This window comes from Acanthochromis polyacanthus, chromosome 12 (genome assembly GCF_021347895.1).
Source record: "Acanthochromis polyacanthus isolate Apoly-LR-REF ecotype Palm Island chromosome 12, KAUST_Apoly_ChrSc, whole genome shotgun sequence".
NCBI lineage: Eukaryota > Metazoa > Chordata > Actinopteri > Pomacentridae > Acanthochromis > Acanthochromis polyacanthus.
The window spans coordinates 31,593,111-31,620,644 of record NC_067124.1 but is presented as its reverse complement, the minus strand read 5'-3'; the positions used below and the strand labels follow the sequence as shown (position 1 = coordinate 31,620,644).

Sequence of the window (27,534 nt, the reverse complement as noted above, 5' to 3'; positions counted from 1 at the left end):
TTGTGTAAATGATAAAAAAAAAAAAAAGCGTGTTCATGTATAACAACACAGGGACTGTTACATCATACTGTTACTTTTCATAGAACTAGAGCTACATCCAGAAACTACTGTATTTCTTATATATATTTCAGAACTTTTTGCTGAGCCATTTCTCTATGGCTGTTGTAACCATACACCTGAATTTGAACTGATTGATTTTAGCGCATTTCAAAGATTTCGTATTATTGCCGCTTAAAATAGACACTGAAAAAGGACATTTGTTTTTTAAATCTGTCATTAAAGAATCTGTTATTTTCAAATTTTATTAATTAAAGTCGGTATGATTTAGGTTTAGCTGTGGATTTAGTTGAAGCTCCTGTACTAGTCTGACTCACCAGATGTAGACTGCAGGTATTCGTTTGCAATAGGCCGTGATTTTTGGCATCTTTCTCCTGCTCTGCCACAGTCTACATGCTACTGATTTTAAAATCCCTTTTACTCGGGGATGTTTTGCCAAAGATTTGGATTGTGCAATAAGGCAGTCCTGCCTGTTTTTCTTCTCAGTGAAACAGTCACTTTAATAACAGCGCTTGCCTCTGTGGTGGGTGCTAAACAATCCACCTGTCACTGTTTTGAGGGGACACCACTGCTGCACCCCGGGCTTGGCACCACCCAAGAAGATTGTGATTTGTTTAAAATAATGCAAACAGGTTTTTTTTAATCCCCCTGAAGCAGAATGACCATCAGATGCAGCCAGAGTGGTGTCAGTGCTGGAGAATGGTTTGACTGTGTAACTTTTGTACAGACGCTTAAAGACTGTAGGGATGGAACCTACCTGCTCTGGAAACAAGTGGTTCTAACTGTTAAAAGAAACACAGAAAAGACTGGATGGAAATAGTAGCTAGCTAGGTGGCTGTCCTTATTGAAACAAGGACACTTTTGACATAAGTGACTTTCTTTTGCTTAGCTTATGTCATTTTACTTGTAATTATCTTACAACCTTTAACAACTTTAGGGTTCCATAAAAAGCTTATCTTACAGTATATGGGTTGTCTTGTACTAGTGTGGCTGTCCTTCCTGGATACACAAATGATAAGAGTGACTGACAAAAATAAAGGGTATTTTATTTCTTTAATGAGACATTGTGCCACCTCACTGTGAGTAATGGTTTCAGTTTGACTGCTCATATAAAAAGTGTCTGGCTCCACCATTGGTCATGGCACTCTTTGCATCTTTACTGCTACTTTGTGAGGAAGTGAGGGGTTGTGAGCATCTGAAATGTGTTGCTGGATGTAGAGGAAGCCCACAGTGGTTACACAGCTGTTTGCTGTAAAGCCAGGTGTTGCTGAAAAACACTTTTTATAGCGGAGAGAGGAGGTTCAATACCTCATCGATACTCAGCTCCCCGACTCAATCCAGAGGAATGTGGATGGTAACAAAAAAGAAAAAAGAAAAGAACAAGCAGTAATGCTGCAGTGGCCTTCCCCAGTTCTGGGTCTGTACTGTAACTTGCAGCACAAAAATACAGTAAGGTGTCAGACCACGGTGGTGATGGGGGATAAATGGAGAGAGGCCAATACGCAATTATTTCTATTGAATCAGCACAAAGTGGCAGCCTTACAGCGCTCCACTCTGGCCTGGATCAAGACCACTTGTGGTGCTGGCTGAAGGAAAGGCGCTAGCTCAGCAGGCACCCAAGGAGAACGCTGCACCATTTCCTTGCACATTTCCAACATTGTTTGACATCGTGAGGCATTTGATCGCTGAATAATACCTGCGATTACTGGCATTTATGGGTTCAGCATGGATTGGGATAACAGCTACGAATTGCTTTGATGTTTTTATACCATTGTAACTTGGCTCAAGTGTTAGAAAGAGGCTTGTTAAGAATAATTACAATGTTTAAAAGCCGGCAAATGTGCTATTATCCGTAAAACTGGAGAATATGTTTTTTTATAGCACTTATCACCGCCAATTCATTACAAAAAAGCTTTGGTATTCGGCATTGTTGTGGTAGGCTTGCGCAATGGGTTTGCTCAGATACAATAAAACATAAGTCTGTCAGCACGAACACTGATTACTGAAGATCTCATCGGTTAGTCAGACAGGTTTGTGTGTGTTTGTGTGTGGCTGTGTGTCTCCTTGGCACAAGTAGTAGCACTCGGGATGGAAACGGGCCATTTTTTGCCAGTTGAACACAAACACTCAACACCTTCCACACTATATCCCTGCACACACTCACCTGGCGTACCCTCTCCACTTCCACGGCTCACACACACTGAGTCAGCCTTGCAGGTGGCGACGTGTTGATTTAAATGCATGAAATGCCATCGGCAGCGAGGGGGTCGAGTGGAGTTCCTGCTCAGACCTTCAGACACTGCACTATTACAGGGTTTGATAGCCAGGGTTACTCAGGAGCAAAGGATCAGGGGTAGGTTTTCTGTAGTAAGACTGACAGTTTAGCTTGAACCCTTGATGGTGTGATACCTTCGAAAAAAGATGTTAGTTGGCAGTCTGCTCTGCTTGTGCTTGACTGTTGGCTTTACAGATTAAACAAAGTATTAAAAGGCGTGTGCGATCATGTTTTGTTTTCTTAGAGAGTAGGTTAGTGAGAAGGATGGCGCTGTTATCATTCTGTTCTAAGAACAAAAAAACACAGTGACACACACCCAAGGCTGTAAAATCCTGGTGGCTGGTGGACACAACCTTTTCATGTCCCTGCTGCTGGTCATTAATCCTTTTCTCTGAAGCACCAGAAAAGAATAGCGGCACTGTAATGCTGGGAGACCGGAGTGAACCAGGAACAAGACCTTGGATACACAAACACACACACACACTCACAGTGCAAAATGGAGGCCAGGAGTGCCAGTCTGGCACCCTCACAACTGCCCCAGTAGCCTAATAATTCCACTTTGGGCCTTCAGTTGCGTTGTGATACATTTTGAAAAGGTTTTATTGTCTAATTTTGTGGTCTCGTGTGTGATCGTTAGTTCTGCTTTTGGATCATTTGTGCTTGTTGGGGGTATAGTTGTCAATCAGTGTCAACAGGGCCTCGGATCAGCTTCTCGCCCAGGCCAGTGTGTTGGCTGCCCCCTTCAAACGGAGATAGAGTTTCCTAGTGTTTGCCAGGCAGCTCTGTCTGTACTATGTGTGTAAGTGCGGCTGCTCGGCCCGCTCCCATGTGTGTTCACCCGGGTTATGTAATGATAAATGTGGACGGCCGGGTAAGGAAGGGGTTACTCATTCAAACACTCCCTTCATAAGAGTTAATCATTACTTACCTCGGCGCAGTTGATAGCCAAGTGGAATGTTAAGGGGTTTGCTGTTTGTAGTGGCAATCCTCCCTGAAATAGGCCACAAGTTTATTACATCACAGCAACTTTTTCTCAGGGCCATAATATGCTTGGATTTATACTTTCTATTGCTATCCTCTGTGTATGTTAAAACTTATCTGATCTCTCCTTATATCAGCACTGAGGCTGACGTTTTTGTGCTTGTGCTCACTTTCCACAGTGGCCAGCATTGTGCAATAGTTATTGTTGTAGTGTGATTGTAAGCTTCTGCGCTGCACACCACAGGTATGTCTGAAAAGGGCTCGGCCAGGATATCACTGGTGAAGGTTTGTGTAATGCTGGGGAGAGGCTTGAAGACAGTAATAACACTTTTTTTTTTTCAATCAGCGCATATTCAGATATAATGGAAGAAATGAAAGAATAACATTTCACCTTTTTTTCGGAGGTCAAACACATACAGTAAGTCTCCTTACGAGGCTCCGTGCAGCTTTGAAAGAGCAGCTATAGATGTGCGCCTGGCGTGAGTATTGATCGATGATGCAGGCGAGGTATAATATTTCATGACCAGATATCTCTACCTCTTCCAAATCTCTCGCTTTCTCCCCCCCTGGGCCTCAAGATGCCCCTCTGACCACACCCCTCAGCTCACAATGCATCTGCACAGATTAGACTCTCCACATGTCTGCTCGCCACTCTAATCTGTGTTCATTAACTAACACCTGCAGAGATAGCTGGTGTTTACCTCTGCTTTAACTCCTCCAAAATCCTGTTGCTGCATCTTACATGAGGATCTCCATCTGTGATGTCTTATGGCAGTCCCAAGACAGTGAGTAGAAATACAGAATACAACTTTTCCAACTCTATATATTTGCCCTTATAGTGGCTTAAAAAAAAGTATCTCTCTTTAAAACAGATTTCTCTTCTCTTATGGAATCCTTTGTCTCAGCGTGTAAGGCATCCCTGCAGTAACTGCCAGTAAGGTTTGGAGGGGATTTCTGCTCTGCGGGAGGGTAAGAGGGCTTTTTGGGATTTTTTGGGAAAAATCCTTCCAACCCCGCCGCGGATCTGCCGAGCAAATCAAGGCAGCAGGCGATGCTCCAGCACAATCCTTCCCAGCCATGTCACTGTCACTGAAGCGGAGAGGTTGAACTAACCTTCTCAGACCCCCCTCCTTTTGGCTGCACTCTTTAAAAAAGCCCTGTGAAATCTGTGGAGCAGCCTTCAGTAGAATCCCTGATTTGTTTTGTCTGTCTCACGGTGCTGTCAGTCTGCTGTGCACCATGTTCAGCCTTGAGGAACACTCTCTTACCTGGCGTGGCTTCATGCTATGAAGTGTGCTGGCTTGCGGGGTGCTCTGAGGCACGCTCCTTCTTTATGTATGATCCAATAAATCATTGCTGAATGCGGTGGCATGTCGAAAAAAAAAATACAGTTAAAAAAATGGCTTGTGCGTGTGCTGCTGGTTGCACACATGCGTATTTGGTATTTACCACGGTCTCTGTAGGCAAGCTGCGCCCTAACATTGTCAGGTAAGGTCATATAAAGAACACCTCATTTTAGATGCTGTTAATTATGCAGGAGTGTGGTCGACTGCCATCAGCTGGGAAGGTCACTCGCTCCTCACCCCATTAAAGGGTACAAAACTCAACAGATTTTGGTCTCTGTGTGTGTTGTGTGAGCACACAACTGTTAGTTTTTGTTGCGGTTTTGCGACCTACTGATGCTATGCTGACATCCTGTTTGAGGTTAAAACTACCTTTTAAAAGGCTTCGGGTTCTGCACTTGTCTTCCATTTGATGTCAGCTCTCACTGCAAATGAAGGCGTATTTAAACAAGATGTGTTTGTGTACACTCGCTGTATGTTTATATATATATATATATTCTGCAACTGTTTATGTGTACAATGTTTTTGCTGATGCCTCCATATTGCGGCCCCTAAGCGAGGGCGTCTGTTTCACCTAATTGAAGGTCAATATTTGCATGAGCATTCCTACAGACAACTTTCCTAGCTGGGTCTAGACAGAAAAGTGCCTGTCATATTCGAGCCTAGCACTGCCAGACCTATCTCCCTCCACTACATTTACACCATACCGAAGCAAAAGAAAGGTCTTTCATTGCTTGTAATTATTGCAAGAGATAGTGGGGGAAATAAAACCTTCCTGACTGTTGTATTCATCAAGGGAAGGTCTAAACTTCTCTTCCTAAATATTTCTGGGGAATAATTCTGAGAGACATTTTGCACTTGGCTAATTAAGTTCATGCAAACACAAGGGAATGTTCCTATATGACAGTAAATTTTCGAATTTTATTATAGAGACAGACTGAAAACAGCACATATGACTGACAGAGAGAAGAGACAAGTAGCAGGATGCAGTGATCAGACTTATTCCACTGATCCACATCTTTTAAATGAGACTACATCTGTGAGAAACTTGGGTTAAGAATCAAAACATTTTTTTCATTAAATGGAAGATAACTGGCAACTGTTCTGGTGATTGATCGATCATTTCAGTCATGCATTAAGCAAACTATTTTCCAAACTTTGTGTGTATTTTTCTTGAGTAATTATCAGTGACATTTTAAGTGTGTTCACTTCCGGTTTCACCTCCAAATTAAGCGGTGAGCTAATCTGGAACAATAGTCGACTTGTTTGTCTGACTGCTCCTGATTGTTGCTTCATTGCACTTGTTTTTAGCCGTAGACGGCCACACTGTTGCGGTTGTCTGTGGCCCTTAAAACTGTTTGCTGTGACAAAATACTGGTTGCACTCCCACTAAACTGCTTCTAATGTTAGTATAACATTGTGTTTTTCTGACTCGGGCCTCGAGGAGAAGATTGATTTGGGTGTCGGCCTGAAAAGCCTAATATTCTTTGATGAGACAAGTTCATCCAGCAGCCTCGGAATCAAACAAAAGGCATGACAGTAGCTGAATCATCTCCACAATGCACTGCAGCCTTAGTGAAGTAATCTCATGTCACATTTGTCACACTGTCATGGTGGATTACCAGTCAAAGACGAATGGTCAGGTGATGGTGCTGCTCAGCATGAATCCCTCTGTTAGGGAAGGTATCAATGGAAGCAGAGAAAACTGGTATTCTTGAGATTATGTCACACAGTAGCTCCGGCATTTCTCATTCCAGTGATCACCGGGTATCTTTCAGTAGCATTTGCACACACAACCTAGTCTCTGCCATGCTTCCTCCAGAAACTTCTTCACCCCAGGAGAGGATCCTCCCTCCCCTCCTCTCCCGCCTCTTGCCAGAGCAAAACCCCAGAGCTGCTGACACAGGCTCACCCAGCATGATTGAGAAAATAAACAGATGATGAAGAAAAAAAAGTGTGCGCCGCTCATCATAGGGCTGCATGTTTATCCTCTGCTGCAGGGTTGTCATCAACTTATGGGGAGCAAAGATGGATGAGATGGGGAGGGTTGTGGGCAAAGTTGATGAAAAAGGTGGAGTGAAGGTAAATAGTTGAGGCTAACACATGAAAATCCTGCACGTAAAATGTATCCATCTATTCATCTATGCAAGTTCCAAGTCTTATTCTTAGCGTGGAGAGGTGGACTTTTAAAATGTAATTTTCCATTTATTACACAATACATGCCAATTAAATGGAATTTGTAATTTATTCCATTAGATCAGTAATGTACTGAGTAGTATATTTCAAATACTTTGTATTTCTTCAGCATTAGTATCCCATGTGTATTTGCATGGGTGCATTATTTTTGCATTGTAGCACTTGCAGTAGAAATGCTAACAAAAGTAAACAAAATAGCGGTGCGGTGTTTTGTTTGGATTCTGTGTTGAATTTCAGTCATCCAGGTCACACTGATCCTAAACCCTTTTGTCAAAAGCTCTCTTTTTTCATTCATGCACATGTCTGGCATCTCCTCAAAAAGCTGTCCAGTTCTAGCTAACTGGTGGGGAATCCTCAGTATTTACTTTCATCCCAAATCACAGCTCTTCAGGACAAAATCCAGCAGCCCATGTGCATCTAAAAGATAAGGGACACTTCTTTGAGGACATTAATGTCCACAGTCTGGATGGGAAGTCTGAGAAAGGAGTGGAGGAAGCCATTTGTTATATGTTAAACTGGAACTGTTGTGTCCAAACAGGATGGAGTCTATAACACCATCAGGTACTTAAAATGCAGTCCTGAGGTCCCTCACCAGGCAGTTTCCCAACAGTTACCAACCCAAGATTTAGACTCCTTTAGTCTAAAGCTTGGGTTGCAACTGGGCCATGAGCCATATGATTTGGGCTGAGGATAAATGGATTGATGAAACATCTTAAAGAATCAAAAACAGAAATCCAAGCCCTTAATGAGTGAGAATCTTCACAGATATGTACGTTATTGGAGAGAAAGTACTCTGCAGAACTATAGGACATATCATGCATATTGTAAGCTGGCTAGTTTCCACGTGACTGTGCTTCTTTAACTACAAGTCCTAAGCAGTCTAGTCCGTACAATGACAATGCAAAGTGACTGATTTGCAGTCAGCTAGCAATTCATTTAAGTAGTCACTTCACCAGGTCAGCAATTTGACCAGTAAATATTAAAAAATAAAACTTAGCTGAAAGTTTCTCTTGAGGAGTCATTGGACACTGAAAACAGCTGTTTCCTAGAAAGTCCTGTCACACTGTACTGTAATACTATGATCTCCATTGCCCTCTATGAATGGAAAATGATGCTTGAATCTCCAGGACAGAAATGTATTACTGCCCTGGCTGTGATTCACCGTTGAGCTTCATTTTAAAGCAGGACCTTATGGGAAATTAATGATGCCATTAAAGCATCAAAGTTAATAACACAGACTTTAAAAATCAATGGATTGATTTTAAGAGTCTATTCTGATTACTGCCTATTTACATGTGACTGTAACTTACTTACTTATTGATATTCAAAATATGCATACATGTATTCTATCACTCCCCAACACTCCTTATCCTGTGCAAGGTTAAATGATTTGCAACATGCCCCAGCACATGTTCAGCTGGAGGCGTTTTTACAGTTGAATTAAATTAGCTGGGCACTATAAATCATAATTTAGGATTAACTGAGGACTGCGGAAGACAGATGAGCATGTTTTCGAGAAAACGGCAGAGAATGCTGTAGGAAGCTCTTCCACAGTCTGAGATGTTACAGTGCTTTTTATTATGTAACACTGCTGTCCTCAACAACCTCAAACAGTCAGCAGCGCCAGTGTTTGCACCCAGGTAGTCCCCCACCTCCTCCTTTTTCGCCCAGCTTTGCACCGTCAGCACAGTGCTAGGGAGCAACCCCAGCTATAGTCGCTGCAGACTTCGTTTCTTTCATCAACACTCTGCAACTCTAATATGCTTAATGGCACTGCTGTCGTCCTCCGAGGAGCCCCCTGACGCCCCGGTGTCAGCTGATTGGCAGGAGCCAGTGAAGGCGGATGGAGAAGGACGAGTGATAGGGCGGACACATGGTGCTCCTGATGCATCTTTGGCTCCGGGCTGGATGCCATATTTCACTCTGACACCCACGTCCATAGGGAGGGCAGAAGGTGCGTGGCTGGTAGCATGTGACCAGCTGAAGAGACAGAGGGTTCAGCTCCCCCGACGCCCTTTTCTCCTTGATCTCCAGGACCTTCTCTCTTCTCTCCGTCTCAATAGCCTCTGAGTTTTGGTACTGTGAGAGTAGTAGCTATCCGAGAGGCTGATTAAGATTCTTTGTGAGTACAGTAGCTGGAGTGGCAGGCCTGGATTCCCACTCACTGCCCCTGAGTAGGGTGTCCATTACTGTGGGAGTGCCTAAATTACACAGAAGAGGGAGATCAGGAGAACACCCTAGTGAGAGTTTCGGAGAGAGAGAGAGAGAGAGAGAGAGAGAGGAGGGTGTGGAGTAGAGAAATCAATTTTTCTCTGAGCAAAATATCATGAGACACACAAAAACACACTGTGGCAGAGGCCATATGTGAGTGCGTGATTTCAAAATTGGCTCTACGACAAGCGACGTAATAAGATGTTAACTTCTGGAGCTGGATTCCATGGTAGATTTTAGTCAGTGTGAAAGTATAATGTTTCTTTGTCAGCCTGGAGATGGATGGTCTCTCTGGTCTTGTGAGAGCGAGCTGTCCCTGTTGCTAAGCCAGCAACAGTCATTCTTTTCATTGGTCATAGTTGTGTGTTTTTGCTTGCATGATTGTTCGTGTTGTTATCGCCGTCGCGGGGACACAAGTCATAGGTTGGCTGTTTTTTGTGCTGACCAGGTTGGGAGCTTGTTTTTCCATCAGAAGCTGTAGATTCTGGTGTAGAGAGTATCAAGGGTTTCATCCCATCAATCTATGTAATGCACTGTTTATTGCTTTTCTCTGTAACTACAGTGTTATCTGATTATCCCTGGTGCAGTTTTTCATGGTGAACAGCGTGTTTGATTGTGTTCTGCCTCTCATTTGCCAAATCTTTGCTACTTTTATCTGCGTGCCATCAAGCAAGGCTGTACAAAGATGTTATCGTTGTAAAGCCAGAGTGGTACTTTAGTCTCTAGGTGATATTTATTAATGTATTTACATTTATACTCTCCTGAGTGTCTGTAAATTTTAGCCATGCTGTAGAGTGGCTCTGGGGATGACTGTGTGGTCCTCTCAGTTGCTTGCTCAGTCAGTCACTTTGGCACAGAATGAAACATCTCTATCGGAAGAATTGCCATTAAAATTTCTGCAGACATTTGTGGCCTGCCAAATGATGAATCTTACTGACATTGGCGAATCTTGTACCACCATCTGAGGTTGGCATTTTTGTTTTTGGGTAAAATATCTCAACAGTTATTGAGTGGATAACTGTAAAATTCTCTTAAATCATTCATGGTCCCTGGAGGACAGATTTGAATGCCTTGATGTTTTTTCCGGCAGTTTTACCATCAGGCTAAATATTAGTTTGTCTAATATCTTGGATTGTGTTCTAATTTGCAAAAATAATTGCATCAACCTCAGCTGTACTTTGTATTAAATAAACATGCATTCTGCTTAATGGCCAGCAGGGGGTAACTCCTGCTTGCAAAAACTAATTGACTGTATATAAGTCTATGAAAGAATTACAATATTTCTCACTTAATTTGTTTGCTCAAAAAACATTTTCTCAATGAGTTTATGGTCTCAGTAGGTAGTTTCAAGTCTCCTTCAATACAGAATGATGTTCATTTTGTAAATTATATTCCAACTATGAATAAAATAGATGATAAAGTAGAGTATCCTTTAGAGTGTGGCTACCTTGCTAAATTGTTATTTTATGGGTGTGCATAGCATAGTCTCCTTAGATTGGCCCTTCACTTAGGCTTAGGGTGGGAGTCAACCAGTCACTGAGAGTGAGCTGGTGGTACCAGATGCTCAATTAAGACATCCATGCTAACTTTTATAACCTTCACTAAATCATGAGGTTTACTATCTTTGTAAAGTAACATACTTTAAATTGTATCAGCGCTGATTTGAAAGCGTTTTTCATGTATGATATCAGCATAATTTTCTGGAGACCATCAATTTCAATCAACCTTTGTTTTACACCAACTCAATCTCTAAACACAAGAAAGGTTTATGCTGAGGTCTGAGCGAAGGCGAGGCCCGTTAATCATCCTTTGCACAGCCTCGGCGAAATGACGTCTCTTTCAACCAAACACCTACTGAGACTGGCCAGACCACAATGAGTAAAATGAAAACTGTGGGCTGGCAAGACCTGACTAATGTGATTTTGCTTGTATATGTGCCAGTTTGTGTTTTGAGTTTAGTGCATTGTGTGCATGTGAATGAATATAAGCTGTTTGTCTGCTTGCATATATGGTATATACTGTACAATCCACCTCCTATATCACAGAGCACAGTTGTGCAGCTCGTTTTTTACTTCCTTCACTTTGTTTCATTTGTTCAGATGGTACAGTTTGAATTTTTTTGTCATCATACTGCTTCAGTAATGAAAGTTATCCTACTCGCGAGTGGCCAGATTAGATTTTCTCAGTCTTTAGATTAGATTTTCACTCTCAGTTTAGCTGCTCACTGGAGGGCACGTCTTGCCATTTGTTTAAATTTTGTGGGTTCTGGCTTATGGCTTCTTCATCAGCTTTTTTACATGGTCCCTAAACAAGTTTCTTACTAGAAACTCCTGTTGTCAGTCCATCTGATGTAGCACAGACCAACGCACATTGGTCTGCTGTTTTATGTTTGGTGTGAGAGGTCTAGATATCATCAATGTCACGCTTTTGAACAGGACAATCATATTCTTCATCTAAAGTAGATCATGATCACAAAAAGCACAGCTGAAGTTTTCCTTATTGGTCACGTTTTTAGACAACAAATACCCTTTAGTGTCTTGTTCATCATACTGCATGTAGTGTGACTGTTTAATTATGAAAGGACTTTAGAGGAATTTGATGCCTGAAGAAATCAAAGCTGTATCTTCAAAAAAAAAAAAAATTCCTTGTTCTTCTACCTCTAAATATTATTAGTTGGGAAAACATAGTTCTCACGAGTTTACCGTTACATTAATAAAGCACTAAATCACGTGAAGTCACATCACACAGTAAACTTGTACAGGTTATATGACAAAAGGAAAAACTGCTTTTTCATTTTTTGCACACTACTATCAAAAACTTGGAGAACTTGTGTTGTGTTTTCTTAGACATCCGTGAAATAGATGCATTCTCCAGGCACAGCTGAATCAACTGGAGCAGGATGAACTGCAGCTCACTGACCACAGAGGCTGCGAATTCAAAACCGTAAAAACTATTGAAATTCCAGCAGCTACAGTGGAAACCTGTCTTGGGATGCATAAAAGTATGCTCTTGTACTGACTTTCTCAATGATCCTAGTGCCAGTACCCACAGAGAAATCAAAACATGTCGGTTTACTGTCAAGTGTTACATGAATAACAGATTGATGTTACATATTTGCAGGCTACTTTTCAGGTTTAGAGGAGTTTGACAGTTTGGAAAATACACTTATTCGCCTCCTGCTGGAGAGTTCAAGAGGAGAAGATTAACATCACTTTCTTTCTGTCCGTTATATAAACGGCTGTAAAATTCAGCCAGCCAGCTTAGTCTAGCACTGAGACTGGAAACATGGGGAGCAGTTTGCCTAACTCTGTGCAACACTAACAAAACTTCCCCCATTTTTAAACAAATAAGGTATAATTACTTCCAATATTTTTTAAAACATTTTTAATACTGGTGGTTGTTTTATATGTCGTACTGTGCTTTTATCTGTCTCTCAAATCCTGATTATTTTATGCTGGTATTTTTAATTTTGTTCCTTTGGTAAGCTCTATAATTTTATTTTATTTTTTTTTTAATAAAATCACAAAAAATTACATAATTTATCATCATGAGAGACTAAACGAATTGTCAGATTTTTAGCTTCCCAAGAGTCCATAAACATATTATGTGTGATGTACAATTCCATGAGGAACAATAACCAAATGTACACTAAAAGTTGTGGTATTTCATCATAATCACTTTATTCCTTATGCTTTATTCGAAAATTTTACAAAATAAGTTCTTTGCACCAGATCCTGTAACGGAAAAAAATAAAATAAAATTCTGAGCTCTGCAGTGCAACTGAGTAACCATGTTTGACTCAGCTGCCAATAGTCACGTGATACAAATTCAGTTGAACTGCAGGCTGTGTTTACACAGAGCAAAGAGGAAACAATGAAGAGAGATTAAGAGTATAGTAAAATGTACTTGATCAATACAACAAATGCAGCATGAGACAAACATCATGTACAGAGAAGCAAGTTATCAGCCAGTTGTAGAGGTTGCAAAACAGGTCGTGTCAAATAATCAAGCAATTCCATAGATTATACATTTCTACAGCCATTTATCATTAATAGCATTCTATATTTTATTCAGACATTTCTGAGTCCTCCCCTCATTTAGTCGTTATCTTTCAGTAGATGTGCAGGAGTTCTTTTCTTTAGTCAAAAATGAGCCCACAGTGAGTAAAGATGTGACAGCAGCAAAACAATGCCCAGAAACTGCTTGGGATTCACAGGGTTAATTAGTTAATTAGTGAGCTGTAGATTTGCTGAAATGCAGGTGGGATCCACTGAGCCCAGTCCTAGCAGAGCTAACTAAGCTCAGGCCTTTTATTTAATGGGGGAAGATATGAGAGTGTTAACATCTTTCCATCTAATCCTCTGCCAGGAAGGGAATAAATAAAGCTTTTAGCACATGTTCAAGCAGCAAGACTACTGTCAGCTTATTACACTGAGCTCCACCTCTCAGTTATTATCCAGTTCCTTCACTGTGTTTGTGCTTCTCTATCATCAAGTGATCATTTAAACCACCTTACACTGCTCATTACAGTGTAAGCTGCATCACGGCTTCACCTCCTCCGCCACCAGTGTCAAGGCCCTGTCCATGACACCCAGGGGGGATCTCCGATTGGTTGCTATTTATAGGGGCTCTGTCCCTGTACATCCATCTAATCTACGGGGTCAAAAAAGCTTCTGCAAGTTGTGTATTCGCCGAACGAAAAACATCATTTAAAGGATTTTGTATTTTAGTACATTTTCGTGCATGAACGTCCGTTGGTTTTTCCCAGCATCTTCCCAGAAACTCACCTTTTCCTCTGCTCCTGCACGTCATGTTGGCATGTTCAGTTTCTATCCCCCTGAGACTACCTGCATCTAAACAATTAGATGTGAGAGGCTGAGCTTTGCGTCATGCCTGATGATCTTGCTTTTCTGAAACCAGGGCAACATACTGTGTCAGGTGGCTCATTCAGTTTTGGAAAACAAAAGGCACCAGAAAGCCCAGAAATATCTACAAGAAGTGATTTTGAAACATTTTCCTCATCGTTTTTATTTATCGAAGGGTAGATAAAGCTGACATGCTGCTTGTAAGTGCCTGGACGAGGCTTGTGGCGAGTTGAGGCGATTGCTGCTTGGCAGTACTAATTTAACGTGGTTTCAAGTGTGCATTTTATTGGCTATTTTACTGCCGATTCAAACTGATATCATCAAATCAGAACTCATAGCTGGAGCTTTCTCCTCCATAATGGCTAATTAGCATCATCATGCCCCAGCTTGACACCCACTCTGCAGTCCTGAGGTGTGCAAATCACGTACCTGAGGTTACAGTGAGATTGCAATAATATTTAGTAACCTGGCAAGAGAGAAAGCTCTTACAGTAAACATTCCCGATGGGGAAGCATTCTCAGAGGTAACGTGATGATCCTTTTGTGCACACATCGATACAGAGAAGGCAGCGAAGCCCGGCTCGGAGCATGTTCAGAGACAGTGCTTCAACCTGTATTGGATGACAAATCAGCCGTACATAACCAGGCCAGAACTAACAGGAAATCAATGTATCCAGCCACCTATCCAACATCAATACACTGTCTCACTTGCTCTCCATAAGCCTGTTCATCTTCCTGTCTTTCTCTCTTCTTTCTCTGTTTTTTTTCCTCTCCCTCTCTGAGCTTCCTCGCTCTGTCTCTGCAGTGTGCTTCTTTGAAAGCACGCCACAGACAGCATCTCTATTTTAAGGACATCTTTGTTTCTCTGCTTTGTATTCAAATGATCAGGCTCACAGGCAGGAGGATGCAGCTCTGAAGACAAGTGGGATGGTGGGCGAGGAGGGGAGGGTGGGAGAGGAGAAGTGGCAACTTGGCTTTTGGAGTTGGGTTTCTCCTGAACCAGATCTTTATGTGGCGATGACAGCTGGAGGAATGCGCCGCTAATTCCCCCATCGTGGGTCACGTGACCTTCGGACTCGATTACCTTCCCGAGCAATTTGAACGGTTTGGATGGTCAGGGGAGGGAAAACTGTACATCTAAAATGAGTGTGTCAGATACACTATGGTTTTATCACGGTCGGATGCAGTCATATGGTTTTGCTACTTTACCCTGGAGCCAGACAGTGTAGTTTGCGTGTGGCCTTCCCCAGTGTCCCGACTAGACTGCACCTCCCAGCGACAATGAGTGCAGCCGGTGACACATTTCTGTCTGTCTGCTAATGTAAAATGGGCCAGTTGGTTTACAGTAGACTGGGCCATGTTTGACTTATGGCACAGGTACAGTCAAGCCCCAAATTATTCATACTCCTTCTGATGTATGGGAAATTTTTATTTTACCAAAGGGTCTGTTCTGGCTGGAAATGGCATACACAAGTGACAAAAGATGGTACGACATTGTGATGAATTTTAACAATTACTATTTGGTGCAAAGCCTTGATTTGCCACCACATCAGTCCAACTGTGTTTATGATTACTAACAAGCGCTTTGCGTGTCTCCACTGGGATTTTGTTCCTCTTTAGTGATGATCTTCAGATCTTTGAGGTTAAAGGCTTCCTCTCGATCACTCTTGGTCTTCAGTTGCTCCTCAGATTCTTGATGGATTCAGGTCTGGATTCTGACTGTGTCGCTCCAACATCTTCATATTTTTTCTGATCGTTGCCTTGTTGAAAGATCCAGTGCTGCCAAAGGACACGTTTTTCTTGCAAACTGCTGTTTTCCTCTAGAATTAATCTAATGTTTCACTTGACCAAATGTTTCAATGCATGACCATAGGGATGCCGTTCTTTGGGTTGAATGCTTCGTCTTAGATTTGCTCAACAAAAGCCACATCCCTGTTTTCAAATCCATTTTCATCCTATCACGATGACCAACAGCTTTCTTCTTTGTCCACATGAGCTTTTGCAAAGATTAGATGAGCTTTGGTGTGTATGTCTTGGAGAAGTAGAGTCCTCCTTGGTCAGCCTCCATGGAGACCAGCTTGTTTACTGTCTGACTGAGATGTTGCTACCAGAACTTTTCACGTTCATTAGGATAGTCTTGGTTGTGCATCTTGGATCATTCTTGCACGGATGCCTTTTAGGTTCCTACCTCACCCTTTGAGATTTTTCAGTGTGGAATTCCTCGTACATTTTGATACTTTGCACTGACACTTAAAAAACACTTAAATATGTTTTTATACCCTTTCCTCGTTTTGTGAGCAGCCGCAATGTGCAGCTCTCTTCAGCAGCGGCTCACTGAGCTCATTGGTTTTAGTCATGGCTTGCAGTTGACTAGTAACTGACTCGAGAACAGTTTACAATGTGTTTGAATGCTTTAGAACATGTTAGAATTTACCTGGGCTACTTGGAATGTTCCAGAAGATGCATTTTCTCCTAAATCAGCAACCATTTCAAGAGGAAGAATGACAGTTTTGGACATATTGGTTTTGGAAAAATGATTGATGATTGATTGACATTGCTCAAATTCATCAAAAGACATCTGAACACAATGTCTTCCTGTCTTTTGTTACTTATTTCATTTCATTCAGTTCCAGGCCGAGGAATCCTACTGGTCAAAATCTGGTGTGGGTGTCAAGAATTTTGGACTTAACTGCACATGTACGTCTTGGAATAAAATGTTTTTGTTTTTTAAGAAACTGGGCTGTTCTTACATCAACTCCTTTTCCTTGCAGTAAGTAGTTCCAAACTTGACTTTTGGCAAAGAAACTGGACACCAGTGAGTGTTTGCTTGTCACCACCACTGTGTAACTAGGCAGCTTGCAAGTATTGACACTGATCTTGTCACGTTAATCCTTCTCGACCTTGTATTTACAGCACCAGTAAGGCTATGTTTCTTTAGCTCTCTGCCACTGACAACTGTTATTGTAGCGATAAGATCAGCCCAGTGAAAGCAGCATGATGATTTAACATGTTTGGTTTCATTAAATCTTCAGTGGATCCATTTTCATCCATTTCACAACTAGACAGAATTCTATTTAACTTCCTGTGAAAATCAGAAGCTTTCCAAACAAATAATTATGTCAAAATAAAATAATCAGCAACACGTTTAAAATTTCCCCTTTGATTAACCGTGGCATTCTGGGTTTTAATACTCCCTCTGCTTCAATGGAGTGCTGGAGCAAACAGATGAAGATATGACGTTGACAAACAGGGCTTTATCATTGTGTATGTTAATTTGAAGCTACTTGAAAGCCTGGTTTATTGAGATCATTAAAAAAAAACACTTTGCTATCAATCAGTGCAGAAAGTTTAGATTTTATATTCCCAAGATATCTGACTGAGATTTCTACTTCCACCTTTGTCAGTGCATTTAGGTAAAATTTAGTTTGCAGTGGTGAAATCGTTAAAAACCTGCATGTTTAGAGTTGATTGTAAGATTTTTTTTTTTGCTTGTTTCTCAGGACTCCCTCTAATAAATGACTTTTTATTAATCTTGTTAATACATTTGCTCATGTGATGTTTCCATGAGCAAAGTAAGTAGTCGGTGCCATAGCTGACCATTTCCATCTTGAAAAAACACAAATTCAGTATTGAGGATTTTCTTTCATAACAAACTTAAGGAACCAACTTGCAGGGTGGTGCTTTCTATATCATTATTGTTCTTCGCATGGGGTGGAATTACTTCGTCATAATATTTGCTGTTTCATGATGTAGTTTTGCGGTGTTTGAGCAGAATTGTAGGTGAGCTGGTGTGCTGGAACTGCAGTGGCGAGGAGCACATGGAGAGAGACTTCATAGATCGGCACAATTTAGAGGAAGAAATGATCCAATTCAGATGTTATCAGCCATTAAATGACTCATTTAACTATTCACAAACATGTGGGCCAGTAGGATCCTCCTCCACCTTCTAGTAGGTGTGTTATCACGTATTCTGATCACTGATAAACAGAAAGTGACCATAAAATGTTGATGAGCTGTTGTGGTCGTGTGAAGAGATGTTGTAAAATCTCCAGTGGGGTCGTTACCCTGAACAGCACATAGATTTGTGGTAAATGTAGTGGAGGATTTTAGAAATTAACCAAGTAGTTTTGTTGCATAACCAAATGCTGACAGAACACGCAAGTAAACACTGAGTGGAAAACAGTAAAGTCACAATCAAAATGAACTTAAGTCATAAATTAGTACTTTAAGAATGGTCAGAGACGGGATTTGCACTCACTGGATTCTCACGGGTACAACCTTGCCGTCCCCTCCAGCCTCCAAATGTGGGCTTTCGTTTCTCTTTGTAAGTGCAAAATTGCATCTCTGCTGCAATTAAATGGGTTGATAACAGCCTAGAGAGCCCACTAAAAGGTGGAGGAGGTCCCTGCTGGATGTGCGCTTATTGAATGGTATGATAACGTATAAATCAAGTGAAGCAACGGTGTACAGTTACATCCAAGCCATTTAATGTTGGAAAGGATTGTTTTCACAGGAAAAAAAAAACAGCTTCTAAATATGTAACTTTAATACAGATAGTGAGTTTTAAGATGTTTAACCAATGACCTGCTGGGGACTTTAAAGCTTTGAATGGTCCTGCCTACATCTGCTAACTCCTTCTGAACCTGATCGTTGCTGGAGATCCTCTGGCGGGTGCTTACTAATGGTTTCTAATGTTTGCTGTTTGGGTCCCTTAGCTGTGGAACTACCTGATTTTAAATCTCTTAGAATTCATTTTATCATTGTCTTTTCATAACTGATGGTTAATGCTGTCATTACTTTATCTTGTTCCGTCTTGAGATCTGATTCCTGGTACTTTTCTTATATGTTTTTGTCGTAAATCATTTGGTGACTTTGACAGGTACTGTAGACATACATCTCGTTACCTTTTCTTTCTCTGAAACAATGTACATACTATTCTGATCAGTTTGTGTTCTGCACCCCCATAGTTTTGGGATGGCAGTTTGAAGCAGACATCTCACTATCTATGAAAAGCTGGATACCGTAGAGGTACGAGAGAAAATACAGTGTTGCAGTTGAACCCTGCTTTCAAGGGTGCATTCAGAGGAAATATTAGGAGCAGTAAGGTTCAGGGATGTGAGGGATTGTGCTTCGGATATGAAAAGCGCGGCAACTAAAATCAAGAACCAGATCCTCCTTATTATTGATGTCCAGAATTATTTCAGAGAAACACAAAAACTTACAGGATACACAAGCAGTAAGCAACCTTCGGTGCAGTTTATGGCTGACATGTGTCCTGCAGATTCAGCATTTACAACTCCTCACAAACACACAGATTTACTAAAGGCACTGTTTGTCTTTTTGTCTTGATTGCTGCGCGTGATTGATGAAGTGTCTTATTCAGCCCTGGAGCCACAGTCTGAAGATACAGAGGCTGAACGCCGCGCACAGCCTTTTAAAGGATGTTCTGGGATGGCAGGCAGACCATAGGCATGTCGTGAAGACATGAAGTGACCACATACAAGAACCTCCTCTCTCCACGTCCCTGCCGTTCTCCTACGCATTTGCACATGCTGTTCTTCTCCTCTGTCTTGTTATTCTCCGTCTCGCACTCTTTCCCTCTCTCTGCCTAACACATGCACTCACACACACCTCCACTTTCAGAGACACAAACACATAAACAGATGGGTTACGGCACATGGCGTTTGTGTATAAGTGCGCTGGGTTTGAAGGGCGGCTGACGAGGTGTCGATGCGTCAGGAGAGTCTCTGTTAACGGGCCGCTAATGCAGCGTGGCACCGAGCAGAATGGGCAGCAGGGGCTCGCGGCGGAGGAGGGAGAGTAAACTGTAAACCGACACTTAGGCTGAATGGAGTTGTTTGTCACTGTGGGTTGCAATTACTCGGCCCAGCTTTGGCTTTGAGTAAACTCCCTGATCAGAAGGATGCCCCCTGTGCCAAGCCGGGAAAGGAGGAAGGCAGGGACGGAGGCCGTGTTGATCCGTTCTGTGGCCTTTTCCTCGTGTTTGAACACACTCAGGCTCAGAGCTTCCACCTGTTGACTCTTCCCTCGCGTCTGTGTTTGTGCAGGCAGCAGTAAAAGTGCCAGAAAGGTCCCGCCTAACAGCTCAAATTAACATAGCAACAGGTTACTGAGATGTGCAGATAAAGCATGGCGCCGGGGCCGTGCAAGGAGCTTGCAGGGCGGCGTGCTGCAGCTTTGCACAGGATGCGGCGCAGCAGCTGCAAAAAGAGGAACTAGCATAGGCTTTCCCATCACTGGGGAGCAATCCACATGGGTGACTTCACAGAAAGCTAGATAACAAAAATAAGTGCGCCAAAATGATTACTGTCCTAACATGAAAAAAGTGACACCGTAAATACTCACTGCTGTCTTGACCAGCATGTAGTAAGTTACAGTTGGATCACCTCAAAACTTTTTAACCTATCAGATGACCAGATTTATCAGAGTATAATGAGTATTATCTAACATCTCATCATCATCTCATCACAGGTTTGCCTCCAGCCCCATTCGTTTTCTGAGTTCGCTCATGCCTGACAGAGCAGATACAAGACGGCTGACAGTCAGCGACGGCTACAGTAAGCTGCGTGGGAGAATGTGTGCTCTGATCTTGACATCCACGCTTCAGTGAAACTTGTGGGCACAGGGAGGACAGCTTTTGAAAATGTCAGTTCCTCTTTCTATATTTATCCACTCCCGCCTTCCCCCCCAATGCTTTGTCACTCTTGTGTTTCATTTGCACACCACCACTCGTGCTGCGTTTTGATGTTGAGCCGTCCAAAGGCAGATGAAGTTTCTCTGACAGACTCTTCTGTTATGTTTCGCTCCTGTTACAGTAACTCCCAGCTTCTCTGTTGATCGCTGCTGTCCATAATGTACCAGTTTCATGCTAGATGGGCCATTTTTTGCCTTTGAGGCATGAATCAAACCTGTTTCCAAAGACTTAATACTGTATAACTAATAGCTGGGTTTATAGTAGCATCACAAATTGCTAATGATACACTACCTCTGTGTTTGGTATCACTTACCAATCAGGGACTTTACCCAGAGCCAGGCCACTTTCCATAATCACTACCCACAGCAACCCTGGAGACATGATTTCCTGGTAGCCTTCCTCGTAATATAAAGTTTACTTTGCCGCATACGTAGACAGCGGTGCTTATTAATGCTTCAGCACCATGGAAAAGGAAAAGATAATGAGTGTGTTGTGTGGCTAAAATGGAGAGCTATATGGATGGGAAGAGAGTGGCTGCAAAGAGGGATTTCTGAGGAATAGACAAAAAGAGGCAGAGAACTCCCAGATCATAAAAAAGACTGGTGTGGTGAGTGAAACAGAGAGGCCGGTCTTTCAGTGTTTTACAGGATCAGATGTCGCATCTGCTGAGGGCACATATTGATTGGTATTAACAAAAGACTAGCATGCTCAACTCCATTAGCTGGCCGGTTGGTTGCATGCAGGGACTCTTCTCCACAAGCTGAATGGGTTGGGTTTTTGCTAAGACACTGCTAGGTGTGGTTATTGAAATCAGTGCTGTGATAGTATTAACAAATAAGACAAAAAATCAAAATCGCCTGTGCAGAGAGTTGGCACCAACTGTTTTATCCTTATCCTGACTTATTTTTGATTAGATACAGTATTTAGTGATTTAAACCATCATTTTGTTTGAGGCTACTTTAGTCAACACACCAGATCTCCTACTGCACTGCTGGTGGTTGAGTTGCAATCAAGCTTTGTAAAAGAAGAAGATGTCTCTGTTTCTGTTGCGTCAGCTTTGATCTACTTTTTAACTTTGTGTTCACAGTGTAACAACAGTGTTATAGGAGTATTGGTGCCAGTTTACTCCGACAGAACTATTTGTTGGATGGTCTCTGCAGCCGCCCACATCGTCGCCACGTCAGAATTGGGGCGCCGCGTCTGACAGTTTCTCTAAGTTTGAGACAGACATTCGCACAACTACGTGGCAGTGAGACCGAAGCCAAGATCAGACTTTTCGTGCCACACTTTGAATGCGCTCCAGGAGAGGCTGTGTGAAAATTCAAGCTACCATTCTCATTTGTAAACAATTCTAGAGTCTCTATCACAGCGGTGTTCTCACCTACTTTGAGCACCCCCATTCTGACGTAGTTGGACAATGCCTCAGCATGGTGACTTTTCTAAATAACAGTGACTTACTTTTCCAGACTTAAATACAGATGGGAGACAAATAAAAAGACCATCTGGACCCTTTCACCCTGACGGTGAGGGAATCTGGAGGCTCTTTTATACTGTTGGGGGCATTTTGCTGGGATAGTTTGGATCCATTTGTCCCATTACAGAAAAAGGTCACTGCAAATCCCTTTCTCCTGATGAAATATTTCTATCCTGATTGGACTTGTATCTTCCAGTTGGAGGATTCACTGAATGGTTCCATGAGGATGAAAATATCGTGTATATCATCTTATGGCCTTTACAATCGATCTCATCCCAGTTGAACACATATGGGGGTTTTGGACAGACATGTAAGACACCATCATCAAAACACCAAACAAGGGGGATATCTTTTGGAAAAATGAGGCTTCATCTCTCTAGTTGAGTTAAGAGATTGGTAGAATCCTTGCCATGGGGCACTGAAGTTGTTATAGTGGCACAAAACTTTACTTGGACACCTTATTTTGGTTTGCTAGCCATTGTGTTGTCTCTAAGCACTCAAAATGTCTTCAGTACTTTTCTAGTTTAATGTTACATTTTGCAGCTTCTTGAATGGCTGTTTGTTTAGAAATGGACGTTAACTGATACGCTTGGCTGCTTTATTGAATGAAAGGTTTTTAAATTGACCCCTAGAGCTCGGCGGTTGTACTTTACGTCAGAATTCACTTCCCTTTTCTTGATTGAATTGCTCTTGAAGTATTTGTTGCAGTGAATTGCAGCACATTTCGAAGCAAAACAGACAACTTGACCTTTGCTCCACTGGTAGTTCCTTGTCTGTGTGACAAAGTGTCATTGATAAAAAAAATGGACCTAAATTTACATCAGATTATACCTTCTGCAGATGTGACGTCTCCACACTCAGAACTCATCGTTGCTCAGATTGTAAATCACTGCGTGGAGATCATATCACAAGAAGAGCTTTGTAGTTGTGCATGTTGGGATTTGCCTGGTTTGATTCCTCTGCACGTAGGCTACTGTATGTGAACACATCAGTGAATAATAATGTTATATCTGCACTAAGCACGTATTTTTCCTAATTTAAAAGGCATAGAGGATTGAACCATCGTGGTTCTGATATTGCTAGATTCCAGTCATTGTACTCCTACACAATTACTAAAAGATATCTCTACTGTAAGCATTTTATAGTGAAATACATGTAAAAACATAGCAGTTTGATATATAGGCAAATATGAAGTCTGATTAAATGATGGAGGATCTGAAATTGTTCCGAAAAAACAAGATGTAGCATGTAAGCGCTTATAAGTAGAGGTGGTGAAATTACTCTGAAAACAGCCAAGGATTCAGAGTTAAAAGGTTTCCCAGAAAAATGTGTTTACACTAAGCAAAGGAAGGTCCTGAAAAACTTTTTAATGTGTTTAACATAACTATATATGATCTCATCTGAGAAATGTTCACTGATCTGTTCATTGATGCTGTTTTCAGTCCAGACCACAAACAGATGTTTCACTTCTCACGATCTGTTATCAGACAAAACAGCTGAGCTTAAACATTGTGTCATGCAAGTTGTATTCAAAATTTAGACCTTTTTTTTTTCTGAGGTGAAGGGTGAGAATGAAGTGATGATGCTGTCGCTTGATTTAGTGGCTCGACACCGGCATCCAGGTGTCCTTTTTGCCCCCCAAATGAACACAAACAGGTAGAGCAAACCCCGAGCCACAGTGGCTTTCATACACTAGGTCGGCTCCCTCTTTAAATGGATCTCATTTCTATCATAATACCACAGTCATAAGGACAGAGGGGGTCAGTTTACTGGAAGACCACATGTCTGAAATAATCTGCCCTCAGAACAGAGAGAACCCTCTCTGAATACTCCCATATTTGCCCACTTTACTGCCTGTGTCTGCAGTTTATGGGATAAAAGTCCAAAAATATGTCATCTGTATGGTTGTCTGTAAATGCACAAACCACTCATTTGGACTAAATTATAGTCTGTGGCTGCTCCAAAACAGCAAGGAGTTTCTTATAAAAGCAGGATGTTTGCATTTTAGGTGTTGCTTGTCTCTGCAGTATGTTATATACAGTAAGGAGGTGTGCGACCAGACCACAGGGGAGCCCTTGTTTCCATTTACTGTAAATGAGAATGACTTTGCATACTGTAGGTCTGACATGCTTTGGGCCACTGGGTCGCATATGGTTTCCATTTATTAAAGCGTACTGAAAGCTTACTGTCATACCTTCACAATTGTGGCACTTCCCATTTTGTTATGCCGTTCCCTGCAGGGTTTAGCGTTCCTTCTCTGTTGCTGCTAACCAGACTGCCTCCCCGGCCTTTGCTAATGCGTAGAGTGACTTTCCTGTCAGTCATCGCCACAGTGGCAGTTTTGTTCCCCGAGGCCTCTGCCCTCCGCCCCACACCTTCCCGTCAGAACCCCTCATTCTGAGGAACAGAGGACAAAGGGATGACGGATGGGTGAAGGTCCCTCACAGGGAAGTACAGTATAGAAGGTGCGCGCTGTTAAAGGGCCACAATGAGCACATTCAGGAGGACACAATGCAGCGCCTCGGCCTGCGAAGCCAAGCAGCCTGCGAGAGGAGCCCCAGCATCAGGCCAGCGCCGTCTTACAGCCATCGGCCACACTGAGCCATGGGTAATCACCGAGTCCCGAACAACACTGCTATTGACTGGGAGCAAATAAAACAAGAGAGGAAAAGAATGGTGTGGACGATCCAGGAAGAAAGGCACATGGGGAGGGAAGCACAAATGTGACAATAGGTGTGTGGAAAGACAAAAATAGAAATATAGGGAGCAGATAAAGGTGGAGAGAGTCGTGCTCTCCTGTTTTGACTCATCCCGTCATCTGGCTGTGAGTCCCACCAGGCCTCCACGTGTTGCCAGCCTGTATGGATCCATGCTCCCTCTGCCTGCCTTCTGATCAGCAGCCCAGCCATCCGCTCATTCTGTGTGCCGGCTCGTCGTTGTGCGAGTGTGTTTATTTTAGAGTGTGTGACTCACGCTTCCTGTGCTCTGCCAGTGAGGCAAAGCTCTATGGAACAGCAGGACCTCCGTTCATTCTCAATTCTCTCTTTCTCTTTCTGTTTCTCTCTCCCTCTCTCGTGTTGCACCGCTGATAGGCCTAGCCTGAGCTCTGCGTAATGCGGGGGCTTGCTTGAATGGATGCCACTCTGGAATTCATTTACAGATGCAGCACAGTGGCGTTCGGGAGCCGGAGCTGGGAGATTTTGACATGAAGGCAAAGAGGGGGTTTGTCACTCAGGTGCTTTTCCACTTCACCCTCCGCTACAATGCGACCACTTTTTCCTGATAAGGAGGCGATAATTGCGAGGAATCGCCTCCAGGGTTCTGTGATGCAGAGGGGAAAACCCCATGTAAGACCTGTTTGTAATCCTGTCTGTCGGCAGCGTGCCACAGCAGCTGAATGTGTTTAAAGAAACAGCAGAGCCTGTCCTGGATGTTTTGGTTTCGTCGTCCTGGTTTTTGCACTTTGGCTGCATTGGCACTAAACTGACAGTATCACTGCGGTTTTAGAGATATTTTCGCGATGCCATATGAGTGGATTTTGCTCTTCCTCCTCCTCCCTTTACAGTGGAAACATTCATTTAGTGTCTTCTTCCTCTCTCGGTCTTTCTCCATCAATCCTCTTTTTTTTTTTTACCTCACCCCCTGCCTCCCTTTTGCTCTCTCCCTCCCTCCCTCCCTCTCTCTCTCTCTCTCTCACTCTCACTCTCTCTCTCGGCAACACACCCACTCAAACAGTCATATCCGCTCTCACTCTCTGGCTCTCCCTGCTTGTCTCACAGTGCCTGTGAAGCGTCTCTGAGGGGGAAGACCAGACTGCTCTGTCAGGTAATCTAAACTCTCTCTCTTTCTCTCTCTCTCTCTGCACCCCACTCTCTCTCTCTATCTCTCTCTCTCTCTCTCTCTCTCTCTCTCTCTCTCTCTCTCTCTCTCTCTCTCGCTGTCTTATTTCAATCCATCCATCTTCCTCTCTCACCTCAGTCCTCTCTCGCCTTCTCATTCCTTTCTTATTATCACTTTTCCAGTCAGCTGCAGCGAATGAGTTGTGTAGTTATTGTTCCATCTGCCGGGAAAGTGTGTGTATACATGGAAAAGTTTGATTCATTGAGTTAAAGGATTTATGTGAATGTCAAAGACTCTCTGTCACATACCTGAGATGCTGAGCATGTCAAAGGCTGTCACTGAGCTATTCAGACTTATACAAGAATCTAATTAAGACAGTTTCCTTTTCGGAGCAAGACTCTGTGTATGCTCTATGACACCTCAAGCATATGTGTTTTCGTCAAAAGTTTAAGGAAAAAGTGTGGATTTTGTTCTTTTTCAGGCTAGGGGGTATAAAGTTAAAGCACCTCTCCAATCAGAGGTAAATTCAGTCCTTTAATTAAAACTGGGAAAGTCCGAAAAAGGATAATTTCCAAGTAAACTGACGCAAAACCTGTCAATTTAGTCCAAGTTGTGGTCAGCTTGTTTCCACGCTTGATTATGTCACTCCAAAGAGGAACTGGGATGTCATTAAAACTCCGATCTGTTGAGGTGTGCATTACCGGCTCGGCTCCCTCGAGTTTGATTTAAAGACCGGTATTGACCTGCAGTTCACCGGCTTGTGTTTAATCAAAATGAACACTGCGACGGTTGCGAGCTGCCAGTCTTATCAAAGCCCTGTGAAATCCCTCTCTACACCCTCCTCCTGCCTCGGAGGTGCAGCGATCCTGGTGCATCCCGCACAGAGAGCGAGTGAGCGAGGAACTCTGGTATGTGTTGTTTTCGTCAGGCGGCGTCCTCCTCAGACTGACAGCAGCGATATCCCTGCGTGAGTTTCACCCTCTGAGGTTTTCGGCTCAGCCCGGCATCTGTTTATTTTTTTCTTTTTCCAGTGATTTCTATCAAGCAGTCTTCCCGCGGTTCTGTGATTGGTTTGTCTAGGATTTGGGGCCTGGGGTTGATTGACAGCTCAGTTTTTTTGGGTGATTTAACTTTCCGTTTACATTACACTTTGGGAATGCTGCAGAGCCTTCCCGCACTGTACCAAATGCAGAGTTGCTTCATTGACATTTTGCCGTGATGTCGGCCCTTCAAAGCGGGTTAGATGTCAAGGGTCACGCCAGCTTGTCAATGCATGCAGAGGCCAAGCAGTTACCCTCCTCACTTCCTGCTGCCAGGGTGCGTCTGTAGTCAGAGAGGATGCTGGGAGATAAATTTAGACCTTCAGCTCCCTCTCCATCTGCCGTTGCTCAGAGTAGGCTGGTTTCCATGGGAACCTACACCAGGCTACCGCCAGTAAGGGAGAGAATGGGGAGAGAGATGTGTTTGGAGAGAGGGAGGGGGAATGACAGCAGATTTTTTAAAAAGCACTTAAGATGCTTTATCTGTTCTCAGGGCACGAGGTAATTTAATGTTTAGCCCATATTTTTATCCGTCATT

At 42.7% G+C, this 27,534-nt stretch overlaps 1 protein-coding gene across 3 annotated transcripts in view; it reads left to right on the top strand.

The window, feature by feature from the left end:
- LOC110950691 (transcription factor HIVEP3) overlaps positions 1 to 27,534 on the top strand; it is a 54,629-nt gene that overhangs the window by 2,954 nt on the left and 24,141 nt on the right. Inside the window, exon 2 of one of the 3 annotated variants that reach the window (XM_051956533.1) lies at positions 25,896 to 25,941. The exons of 1 other annotated variant lie outside the window; for it this stretch is intronic. The gene's annotated coding sequence lies outside the window, so the exon portion shown is untranslated. Of the gene's footprint in view, positions 1 to 20,419; positions 20,594 to 25,895; positions 25,942 to 27,534 lie in introns of all 3 variants that reach the window. One more of the 3 variants, XM_051956534.1, reaches the window with a different exon arrangement.